We start from the raw sequence: 13,241 nt of genomic DNA, 5'->3' as shown, positions 1-13,241 counted from the left end.
ACCATGTACTTCCCTCTGAGTTCAGAATCAGAAGATACAACGGTCAGAGGATCTGTGCTTTCCCTCTGACTCTAATCAACCGGCTTCACAAGTTCCAACATGAAGCATTCCCCTGATCAGAAGTCTTCTAGGTTTAAAAGCCAAGTCACTTTCAAAGTACAAAAGCAACAGTACTATCCTGACGACCTACCTAACAGTCTCAGGCACAGCAGAAGCTGGAATTTCTAGAACTGCCCTCCAACGGTAGCATTTCCATGCAGCGTTCAAACCCTAATCCTTGGATTATAAATAGAGACTGAAGATTGAAAGATGCGGTTGGAAGAATTACACACGCGCAAGCTATATTCAAAAACCTTCAAGCATTCTTTCATCTGAATTCATTGTGTTTACTATTAGCTTTTCAGAAGCAAATCTCTTGTAAACATTCTTTCTTAAACAGTTTGTTTAGTTACCTTTAGGAGATCAAGGTTGATCAGATCCTAGAGAAGACTAAGAGAGTGAATCTTAGTGTGAGCTAAGTCAGTGTAATTGTTAGTCACTTGTAGGTTTCAAGTGCAGTTGTAACACTTTACCGGATTAGTGGATTGCCTTCATTCTAAGAAGGAAGAAATCACCTTAACGGGTGGACTGGATTAGCTTGAGGGATTTATCAAGTGAACCAGGATAAAAATCCTTGTGTGCTTTTCTATCTCTTATCTTTAGCACTTAAGTTCTCGAAAGATTTGCCAAAATCTTTAAGGTGGAAGTTTTATCTTGAAAACGTTATTCAAACCCCCCCTTTCTACCGTTTTTCATACCTTCAATTGGTATCAGAGCGCAAGTTCTGATTACCACACCTAACAGTGTTCAGTGATCCGGGCCGGTGTGAAAAACAATGGCTACCACCAGTGAAACTCAAAGAGATGGTTATAATGCAAAGCCTCCCATGTTCGACGGTCAAAGGTTCGAATATTGGAAAGATAGACTTGAAAGTTTCTTTCTGGGTTTCGATGCAGATCTCTGGGATATTATTGTGGATGGCTATGAGCGTCCTGTTGATGCAGAAGGCAAGAAGATCCCAAGGTCAGAGATGATTGCAGATCAAAAGAAGCTTTACTCACAACATCACAAAGCTAGAGCAATTCTTCTTAGTGCTATCTCTTATGAAGAGTACCAGAAGATTACAGATCCTGAGTTTGCAAAGGGCATCTTTGAATCCTTGAAGATGTCTCATGAAGGAAACAAGAAAGTCAAAGAATCAAAGGCATTGTCTTTGATCCAAAAGTATGAATCCTTCGTCATGGAGCCAAACGAGTCAATTGAAGAAATGTTTTCCAGATTTCAGTTGCTTGTAGCTGGAATTCAACCTCTCAACAAGAGCTACACAAAAAAAGATCATGTCATAAGGGTCATCAGATGTCTTCCTGAAAGCTGGATGCCCTAGGTGACTTCAATAGAGCTCACAAGAGATGTTGAGCATATGAGCTTAGAAGAACTCATCAGCATACTCAAGTGCCATGAGCTGAAGCGCTAAAGCAGAGAAGTCAAAAGCTCTTCAAGCTGAAGAAGAAGAATCTGAAGAAGCATCAGAAGATTCTGATGAAGATGAGCTGACTCTGATCTCTAAGAGACTCAACCGAATCTGGAAGCACAGACAGAGCAAGTAAAAAGGCTCTGGAAAGGCCAAAGGAAAGTCTGACTCCTCAGGTCAGAAGAAGTCCTCAATTAAGGAAGTCACATGCTTTGAGTGCAAGGAATCAGGGCACTACAAAAGCGACTGTCCAAAGTTGAAGAAGGACAAGAGGCCAAAGAAGAACTTCAAGACCAAGAAAAGTCTGATGGTGACTTTTGATGAATCAGAGTCAGAGGATGTTGACTCTGATGGTGAAGTCCAAGGACTCATGGCCATTGTCAAAGACAAAGGAGCAGAGTCAAAGGAAGCTGTTGACTCTGACTCAGAATCAGAAGGAGATCCTAATTCAGACGATGAAAATGAGGTATTCGCTTCTTTCTCTACCTCTGAACTGAAACATGCCTTGTCTGATATTATGGATAAGTATAACTCTCTATTGTCTAAGCATAAGAAGCTGAAAAAGAACTTATCTGCTATTTCTAAAACTCCTTCTGAACATGAGAAAATCATATTTGATTTGAAAAATGATAACCATGCTTTAGTAAATTCTAACTCTGTGCTTAAGAATCAAATTGCTAAGTTAGAAGAAGTTATTGCCTGCGATGCCTCTGATAGTAAGCATGAATCTAAGTATGAAAAGGCTTTTCAAAGATTCCTGGCTAAAATCGTAGATAGAAGCTTAATGGCTTCAATGATCTATAGCGTAAGCAAAAATGGAATGCATGGCATTGGCTATTCTAAACCAATTAGAAATGAGCCTTCTGTGCCTAAAGCTAAATCCTTGTATGAATGCTTTGTTCCCTTTGGTACCATTTTACCTGATCATTTACCTGCTGAAGTTGCTAAACCCCCTCTCAAAAAGGGATCTTTCTCCATGTCTAAATATCATGCAAAAATTCCTTTACGTTACCATGTTGAAAAACCCAAGGTGATCAGAACCTCTGGGGTAACTAACAAGAGAGGACCCAGAAAGTGGGTACCTAAGGATAAGATTATCTATGTTGCAGATATCCTTGATAGCTCCACTGAAACACCAACCACGGAATCTGGACAGTGGATGCTCGCGTCACATGACGGGAGAAAGGCGTATGTTCCAAGAGCTAAAACTTAAGCCTGGAGGTAAAGTTGCCTTTGGTGGCAATGAAAAGGGTAAAATTGTTGGTACTGGTACTATTTGTGTAGATAGTAGTCCATGCATTGATAATGTGTTATTGGTAGACGGTTTAACTCATAACTTATTGTCTATAAGTCAATTAGCTGACAAGGGTTATGATGTTATCTTCAATCAAAAGTCCTGCCGGGCTGTAAGTCATATCGATGGCTCTGTTCTGTTTAATAGCAAGAGGAAGAACAACATTTATAAGATCAGATTATCTGAGTCGGAGGCTCAGAATGTGAAGTGTCTTCTGTCTGTTAATGAAGAGCAATGGGTATGGCATAGACGGTTAGGGCATGCCAGTATGAGAAAGATTTCTCAGCTGAGCCAGCTAAACCTTGTCAGGGGCTTACCCACTCTGAAGTTCGCTTCAGACGCTCTTTGTGAAGCATGTCAGAAAGGCAAATTCACAAAAGTCCCTTTCAAGGCAAAGAATGTTGTCTCAACCTCAAGGCCGTTGGAACTTCTGCATATCGACCTTTTTGGACCAGTGAAAACTGAGTCTATAGGTGGCAAGAGATATGGGATGGTCATTGTTGACGACTATAGCCGCTGGACATGGGTAAAGTTTCTAACCCGCAAGGATGAGTCTCATGCTGTGTTCTCTACCTTCATAGCCCAAGTGCAAAACGAGAAGGCTTGTAGGATTGTGCGTGTCAGAAGTGACCATGGTGGAGAGTTTGAGAATGACAAGTTTGAGAGTCTGTTTGATTCCTATGGAATTGCTCATGATTTCTCTTGTCCCAGAACTCCTCAACAAAATGGTGTTGTTGGGAGGAAGAACAGAACTCTTCAGGAGATGGCTAGAACCATGCTCCAAGAAACTGGCATGGCTAAGCACTTTTGGGCAGAGGCAGTAAACACAGCGTGTTACATTCAGAATAGAATCTCTGTGAGACCAATTCTGAATAAGACTCCCTATGAATTGTGGAAGAACATAAAACCCAACATTTCTTACTTTCATCCTTTTGGTTGTGTTTGTTATGTTCTTAATACTAAGGATAGATTGCATAAATTTGATGCTAAGTCTTCTAAATGTCTATTACTTGGTTATTCTGAGAGATCTAAAGGCTTTAGATTTTATAATACTGATGCTAAAACTATTGAATAATTTATTCATGTAAGATTTGACGATAAGCTTGACTCTGACCAGTCAAAGCTAGTTGAGAAATTTGCAGATTTAAGTATAAATGTTTCTGACAAAGGCAAAGCTCCAGAGGAAGCCGAGCCAGAGGAAGATGAACCAGAAGAAGAAACTGGTCCCTCTGATTCACAAACTCTGAAGAAGAGCAGAATCACTACAACTCATCCTAAGGAATTGATTCTGGGCAACAAAGACGAACCAGTCAGAACCGGATCAGCTTTCAGACCCTCTGAAGAGACCCTGCTTAGTCTGAAAGGATTGGTGTCCTTCATTGAACCCAAGTCAATTGATGAAGCTCTTCAGGACAAGGACTGGATTCTGGCCATGGAAGAAGAATTGAATCAATTCTCCAAGAATGATGTTTGGAGCTTAGTGAAGAAGCCTGAAAGTGTCCATGTAATTGGAATAAAATGGGTGTTCAGAAACAAATTAAATGAGAAAGGAGATGTAGTCAGAAACAAGGCAAGGCTAGTTGCTCAAGGCTACAGCCAGCAGGAAGGAATAGACTACACTGAAACATTTGCTCCAGTAGCAAGACTAGAAGCAATCAGACTGTTGATCTCTTTCTCAGTGAATCACAACATAATTCTACATCAGATGGATGTTAAGAGTGCCTTCCTAAATGGATATATACCAGAAGAAGTCTACGTTCATCAACCCCCAGGTTTTGAAGATGAGAAGAATCCAGACCATGTGTTCAAATTGAAGAAATCACTCTATGGTCTGAAGCAAGCTCCCAGAGCATGGTATGAGAGACTCAGCTCATTCCTTCTGGAGAATAAGTTTGTAAGGGGTAAAGTAGATACAACTCTCTTTTGCAAAACTTACAAAGATGATATCTTAATTGTGCAAATTTATGTTGATGATATTATATTTGGTTCTGCTAATCAATCTCTATGCAAAGAATTTTCTGAGATGATGCAGGCTGAATTTGAGATGAGTATGATGGGAGAACTCAAGTACTTTCTGGGAATACAAGTTGATCATACCCCAGAAGGAACATATATCCATCAGAGCAAGTACACTAAAGAACTGTTGAAGAAGTTCAATATGCTGGATTCTACAGTGGCCAAGACTCCAATGCATCCTACGTGCATTCTGGAGAAAGAAGATGAAAGTGGTAAAGTATGTCAGAAGCTCTATCGTGGTATGATAGGATCACTTCTATACTTAACTGCATCTAGGCCAGATATATTGTTTAGTGTTCATTTATGTGCTCGTTTCCAATCAGATCCAAGGGAAACCCACTTAACTGCTGTTAAGAGGATCCTAAGGTATCTGAAAGGTACCACTAACCTTGGCTTGATGTATAAGAAAACATCAGAGTATAAGCTTGAAGGTATGAAAAACGGTAGAAAGGGGGGGGGGGTTGAATAACGTTTTCAATATAAAACTTCTACCTTAAAGATTTTAACAAATCTTTTCGAGAACTAAGTGCTAAAGATGAGAGATAGAAAAGCACACAAGGATTTTATCTTGGTTCACTTGATAAATCACTCAAGCTACTCCAGTCTGAAGGTATGAAAAACGGTAGAAAGGGGGGGTTTGAATAACGTTTTCAGTATAAAACTTCCACCTTAAAGATTTTGACAAATCTTTCGAGAACTTAAGTGCTAAAGATAAGAGATAGAAAAGCACACAAGGATTTTATCCTGGTTCACTTGATAAATCACTCAAGCTACTCCAGTCCACCCGTTAAGGTGATTTCTTCCTTCTTAGAATGAAGGCAATCCACTAATCAGGTAAGAGTTACAACTGCACTTGAAACCTACAAGTGACTAACAATTACACTGACTTAGCTCACACTAAGATTCACTCTCTTAGTCTTCTCTAGGATCCGATCAACCTTGATCTCCTAAAGGAACTAAACAAACTATTTATGAAAGAATTGTTTACAAGAGATTTGCTTCTAAAAAGCTAATAGTAAACTCAATGAATTTCAGATGAAAGAAAACTTAGAAGATTTTTGAATATGTCTTGCGTATGTGAATGCTTCTTTTTTTTTTCTTTCAGTCTTCAGCCTCTTTATATACTCCAAGGATTAGGGTTGAGCGATGCATGGGAAATGCTACCGTTGGAGGGCAGTTCTGGAAAATCCAGCTTCTGCTGTGGCTGAGAACGTTAGGTAGGTCGTCAGGAAGGTACAGTAGCTTTTGTACTTGGATAGCGACGCGACCTTTAAACCTAGGAGACTTCTGATCAGGGGAATGCTTCATATTGGAACTTGTGAAGCCGGTTGATCAGAGTCAGAGGGAAAGCACAGATCCTCTGACCATTGTATCTTCTGATTCTGAACTCAGAGGGAAGAACATGGCCTTCAGAGTTTCTTGCTTCTGGATTCCGGATATTCAGAGTCTTCTACACCATCAGAACATCTGAGCCTTCAGTGTTTCTTGGTTATCAGACTTTCTGGATCTTCAGAACTTCTAGTGACTGAGTCCACATCAGAGTTTGTATAACTTCAGAACTTCTGAAGCTTTTCCACTGTTCATACTGAACATGGTGAATGCGAAAGCGTTGCTTGGGTCACTCTTTATACACAGTGCTTCTGATTTGTGTGAGATTGAGTTGAGGTCAGAACCTGCAAATAGCACACTCAGAAAAACACGTTAGAGTACCACAATTGTTCATATCAAAAGATTAACTTGTAATCATCAAAACATAGAGTTGTACTACTAGATCAAAACTTGATCTTACACAGTCCACCCGTTAAGGTGATTTCTTCCTTCTTAGAATGAAGGCAATCCACTAATCAGGTAAGAGTTACAACTGCACTTGAAACCTACAAGTGACTAACAATTACACTGACTTAGCTCACACTAAGATTCACTCTCTTAGTCTTCTCTAGGATCCGATCAACCTTGATCTCCTAAAGGAACTAAACAAACTGTTTATCAAAGAAATGTTTACAAGAGATTTGCTTCTGAAAAGCTAATAGTAAACACAAAGAATTTTTGTGATGAAAGAATGCTTGAAGGTTTTTGAATATAGCTTGTGCTTGTGTAGATTCTTCCAACCGCATCTTTCAATCTTCAGCCTCTATTTATACTCCAAGGATTAGGGTTTGAACGCTGCATGGGAATGCTACCGTTGGAGGGCAGTTCTGGAAATTCCAGCTTCTGCTGTGGCTGAGAACGTTAGGTAGGTCGTCAGGATGGTACAGTTGCTTTTGTACTTGGATAGTGACTTGACCTTTAAACCTAGGAGACTTCTGATCAGAGGAATGCTTCATGTTGGAACTTGTGAAGGCGGTTGATCAGAGTCAGAGGGAAAGCACAGATCCTCTGACCGTTGTATCTTCTGATTCTGAACTCAGAGGGAAGTACATGGTCTTCAGAGTTTCTTGCTTCTGGACTTCAGAGTTTCCACTATTCAGCTTCTGTATCTTCAGAATCTTCTACACCAACAGAACATCTGAACCTTCAGTGTTTCTTGGTTATCAGAACTTCTGGATTTTCAGAGCTTCTAGTGACTGAGTCCACATCAGAGTTTGTGTAGCTTCAGAACTTCTGAAGCTTTTCCACTGTTCATATTGAACATGGTCAATGCGAAAACGTTGCTTGGGTCACTCTTTATACACAGTGCTTCTGATTTGTGTGAGATTGAGTTGAGGTCAGAGCCTGTAAATAGCACACTCAGAAAAACACGTTAGAGTACCATAATTGTTCATATCAAAAGGTTAACTTGTAATCATCAAAACGTAGAGTTGTACTACTAGATCAAAACTTGATCTTACAATCTCCCCCTTTTTGATGATGACAAAACTAAGGTTTTTGATGAACAATTCTTAAACATTAAACTGAATTCACTCATAGTTTAGAGATATAGAATAAGACTTATCCTGATGTGAATAGTTTATCTTGCTCATTCTGAATTCAAGTCACTGCTTGATTCTGAGCTTAGCTCCCCCTGAATCTAATACTTGATGAAAACGTTAGAAAAGTCTAGATTCTGAGCTAAATAATATAAGAGTTCAGAGTGAAGAACTTATGACATAGATGAAATAGAGTAATCAGAGCGCATAAGTAATCAGAGTCAACGGACAAGGTATCAGAGTCTTGGGTATCAGAGTCAAACTAAAATCACTTCAGAAGAAGTGAAATGTATTCCTTGTATTTGCCCAGTGACACATCTATGGTCATAAAGGTGGAACTCTTAAATTCTCCAAAAGAAAAAATAAATCACATTAACACATTTTACACATCAAAAACTGGGTTGTACTCCCCCTTTTTGTCATAAGCAAAAAGCTTGGGGTGTGAAAAACTTAGCTTGAAGTACAAGGTACTCCCCCTTAGAGAAGGTCTAAGTTTGAATAAAATTAAAACGATGCACGAATCAGAGTTAGGCGAATTAAAGAGAAGAGTTAATGCACAAGAAGAACGTTTACCACCGGCCAAGGGAGTAAAGAAAAGGGTCAGTTACCAAGAGCTTAACCTCGAGAAACTGTAGGAGCATTAACTTTCAGAGAGAGAGTGAAGCCTATATAATGCGATGGAGAAAGAGGTAAGCTTCACAACTTGAGCAATTTTCAGCAAAGGAAAAAAAATGGCATCATACATGGTAGCACTAGAAGAGCTGAGAAAGAAGGCCTTTGAGAAGGACTTGTTCCTTAACATTAGGCATCCAGAGGGGACAAAGACCATCTCAGAGCTTACAAACACACTGCTGGAAGAGAACCTGCGTCCAGAGTTGAGGAATGACTTAGAAGAATTCCTTGCCTTCGTGGAGGAAGTACAAGAACTCAGCCAGCTTGAACTGAAGCTGCTGGAAGAGAAAGAGGTCATAGAAAAGAAGCTCAAAACATCAGAAGAAATTCTGGAGAGGGATGAGCAGATCGTCAATCTCAACAACATCCAGTATTCACTAGATCGTCTGGAGAAGAATAGGTCAGAGCAGCGCCAGGAGTGCAGGAGAATGAGGAAGGATCCTCCATTCTAGACTTTAGGAGAAAGAAAGTGTATGATGTAAAAGCAAAGTGATTATGAATAAAAAAAATATTTTGCAAACACAGTGTGACAAGTAAATATAGATATATATGCAAGGATAAACAGAACTAACAAAGCAAAAAAAATAACTAGAGAAGCTAAAGGAAAATAAATAACCAGAGTTTAAAAATAAAACTGAGTAAAGCAAGAAAAACGGAGAGATCCTAAAGCTAAGGTTTATCAGTGCGACGCAGAAGTTCCATCATCATTTGCTTCATTTCAATCAGCATAGACTCATGAGTGTTAAGACGTTGTTCCACGGTGTCGAGTCTGGACGAGCTGGACTGAGTAGAACTGGAAGGAACAGTCTGAGCAGCTTGAGGGGCTGGAATGGAAGCAAAAGCAGCAGGAGTAAAGACCACTGGTGCCAGTCTACGGGCTTCAGCTTCAGCTTCAAGTTTCTCTGCCTCTAATCTGGCTTGTTCAGCTTGAGCTGCGGCTTGATGTGCAGCTTCTTCAGCTTCCTCTTGCTTTCTTCTGGCTTCTTCAGCAACTGCAAGGAGCTTGTGTCTTTGTTCTTGTTCATGAAGAGCCACTCTTCTGGCAAACCTCTGCTTAGCAGCAGCTATCCTCTGATTCCTTTCAGCAATGAGATGACTCATCAGAGCAGGGACCTGAGCAACTAACCACGTACTCAGAGTATCCCATTCCTCAGCAACAGAGTCAGGATTCTCACTTAGGTCAGTGTGACCTTGCACGTTGCGTAGCATCAAAGAAGCTTCTTGATTAAACACATTGATGCACTCAGAGAGAGAGGTGGGTCTGAGGTGAGTGTAGGGAACTATGGAGAGGTATTGTGCTGGAGAGGTTGGGTGATTGCTGCTATGAGCTTCAGAGACACCTTGGGGAGAGCCAATGTCACAGGTTTGGACATGAGGGTCAGAGGCTCCAAGGTGTGGTTCAGAAGGTTCAACCAGAGGATTGGGTGATCTAACCGAAGAGTGGTTAGACACAGATTGTTCTGGGTCTGGTTGAACTAGCTCTTGTTGGATAGGGTTAGGTTGAGCTTGTTGAGCTAAAGGGTCTGCCTCATGTAGGGGATTGGCCAAGATAGGTTCATCTGGGTCAACTAGACGTTCAGGTCTAGGTCCAGGATATCTCCTAGGGCTTGGACATGTGAGGTAATACTCTTCTAGGCTAGACACCTTTTCTTTTCTGACTTCCATGAATTTTCTAATGGATTCAGAGTTGTTGGAAGGGGAAGAGTCAGCAACATTTATGGGGAATGATACAGGTGTAAAGACACTTGATGAATCTGTATCAGTGGTTCTGGCAACCAGATGTTCTGATGCTCTGGGGGCAGAGTGATCAGAAGTTCTGGGTTCATGTTCTGGTTGGTTGGTTTCTGGTTGTTCAGGAATGATGGGTTCAGAGGTTAATGGGTTATACTGAATGGTAATAGGTGAGGTTGGAGCAGAGGGTCCGGTGGGTCGGTTCTGAAGCATATTCCAAAGAGGTGCTTCATTTGGAGAAGGTTGAAAAAATGAAGACCTTGGTGAATTGGGTGGAGAGGTGGTTTGTGTGGCTGGTTGAGACTCTGGGATAGGAGTGAGTGGGTTGGAGGAATGTTTCAGTAGGGCAGAAATAGGGAGTGCATCAAATGTATCTAAATCAGAATCAGAAGCAATAGCAGACTTACTTGATGCACGCATTGAAGATCGAGTCACTCTGACAGGAGTCTCAATTCTTCTGATCACTTGAGCAGCAGGTTCCACACTTGTAGGCCTCACCACAAGTCTTACTTGTTTCTTCTTCTTCTTGGGAGGAGAAGGACCAGCTTCAACATTACCATCACCACCAGCATCAGGCTTGATGGTTTCATCATGTTTCCTCTTAGGCTGGTCAGCCTTCTTCTTCTTCTTCTGAGAACCATCAGATTCCTCAGAGGATTCTTCTAAGATCATCTTCCTCTGAACCTTCTTCGTGAGAGGAGGATCAAACTCTGGTGCAGGAAGCAGCATTCTGAAGAATTCATCAACATCAATTTCAAAGCCTTGACTCTTCAGATCATCAACGAAACACCTGATTGCTTCAGGGTTGTCTGCCTGGGTCCACAAGGGAAAGTCGTTCAGAGGGACTCTTCTTTGTCTGATTTCAGAAGATGTGTCTTCATGGGCAGGAGCAATCTTCTTTTTGACTAGACCCATCTTCTTCAGAGAATTTGCAGTGAAGACATCACTGACAATGGTGGTCAAATCCTCTACGCATCCAGCATTGACCAGATCTTGAATAAGGCCACTCTCAATGAAGAGATCAGACAGCAATCTCCCAAAAAGGATATACTTGATTGCGGACTTGATGGAGGCAGTAGTTCTCGACTTCCTGATACATTCCTTCAGGTAAGAGAACAAGAAGAAAGGGAGGCAGAGTTTCCTCTTGTCTTGGATGAAGACTAGCATTGCCTTTTGGCAGAAGTTGATGTAATCTGGAGAACTGCCCTTTGGCCTCTGGTTGATGCAGTTCAGCAGAATCTTGTGCCAGATTCTGAGCTTGGGATGAAGATCCATCACTTTGTAATTAGTCTTGCCCGGTTTGTAATTGGTGAACAGGGCCTTGTTGATCTCATCCTTCGTTTGGGGTTTCAACTTCGATTCAGTGAATTGGAATCGATACCCACGAGCAGTTTCTGGACCCAGCAGATTCACGAAAGACTTCTCTGTAATTATGATCTTCCTTCCAAGAATGTGAGATACCACCTGATTATCATCGCAGTCGGCGTGCTTCCAGAATTCCTTGATCAGTTTGTCATACACCGGTCCTCGAAGCCTGTTGAAGTAATTTTCCCAGCCTTGAGCTTGGACTTCAGGACGAAGATCATACCCATTTGTAGCAAGATTGTCGAGGTCAAATCTCCATTCTGCCAGTACTTGAAGTTCCTCAGGAGCATATACGCAGTGAACGGCACAGCCCCGTTCTGCAATCGGAATAGTCTGCTCTTGAGCTTGATCTTGAACAGGAGCTTCAGGACCCAATTGGCCTGTAGCTTGACCCACTACCATATGAGGGAACTGGGTTGCATCTGCAGTATCTCTTCTGGTTTGTCTCACCATTTTTGGAGCGGTTGACGGTTTTGGGTAGAGGATGAAGGTTGAAAGATGAATAGAGAGCGAGAGAGAAATCGAGGGTAAGCGGTTTTGAGAAAACAAGAGAGAGAGAGAGAGTAAAAACCGAAAGTGTAGGAGATCGTGTGTGTATAGTGGGTTTTATCAAATAACCGTTGTTGATTCAAAAAGCATTTTAAGATCAACGGTTAAAAATTAAAGACATGATAGTAACAGTAAATACACATATCACACGCAGGAGAGAAGCACATCTACACGAATCATGACAGACTGTCACACGGGCACAAGGAACTATGCATCAGAGATACTGACACACATGTTACTGTCTCAGCTTCAGAGTCAGCACCAATGGGTACTTACACTCTGATGGAGTTACCTTCTGGACTAGACATCTTCTGATCAAGAAGTATCATAGTCAGAGGTTCTGATCCATCTTCACTATGGACAAAAGTCCATATTCAGATTTTTCAGAATAAAATTAAATCTATCGTCTGCTAAGGGCTTTGTAAAGATATCTGCCCATTGATGGTCAGTATCAACAAACTTCAGAAGAAGTACGCCCTTCTGTACATAATCTCTAATAAAGTGATACTTTACCTCAATATGCTTTGCCCTTGAATGTAGGATAGGATTCTTACTCAATGAGATTGCAGCAGTGTTATCACAATAGATTGGGATATTGCTCTCAAGGATCTGATAATCCTCCAGCTGATGTTTCATCCAGAGCATCTGAGTGCTGCATATTGCTGCTGAGATATATTCTGCCTCTGCAGTGGATAGTGCAATGGTTGATTGTCTCTTGCTTGCCCATGAGACTAAATTGCTTCCCAGAAATTGACAATTTCCAGAAGTACTTTTTCTCTCTGTTCTATCTCCAGCATAATCAGCATCACAATAACCTGAAAGCTTATACTCTGATGTTTTCTTATACATCAAGCCAAGGTTAGTGGTGCCTTTCAGATATCTTAGGATCCTCTTAACAGCAGTTAAGTGGGTTTCCCTTGGATCTGATTGGAAACGTGTTGGTTAATCCACAAGTGTACGGAATTCACCCGGTTTTAAATTATCGAACCACAGGGAATTGGTGTGGCAATTCAGTTTAAGATTCGAGTTCACGGTTGGAAAGCAAATAAAATTCAGTTTTAAGGGTTGATTGTTCAAGTGATTGAGTGACAAACTTAAGAAATGTAAGTGTGTGATAACAATGGTGATCTTGCCTTCGGTTCTTGCTTAACTAAATCAGTTTTAAATTAACCTATTCTTCCCACAAAAATTCTGAGTC

Source organism: Lotus japonicus, chromosome 1 (genome assembly GCF_012489685.1).
Source record: "Lotus japonicus ecotype B-129 chromosome 1, LjGifu_v1.2".
Classification (NCBI taxonomy): Eukaryota; Viridiplantae; Streptophyta; class Magnoliopsida; order Fabales; family Fabaceae; genus Lotus; species Lotus japonicus.
The sequence above is the reverse complement of the archived record's forward strand: the minus strand, read 5'-3'. Positions refer to the sequence as shown.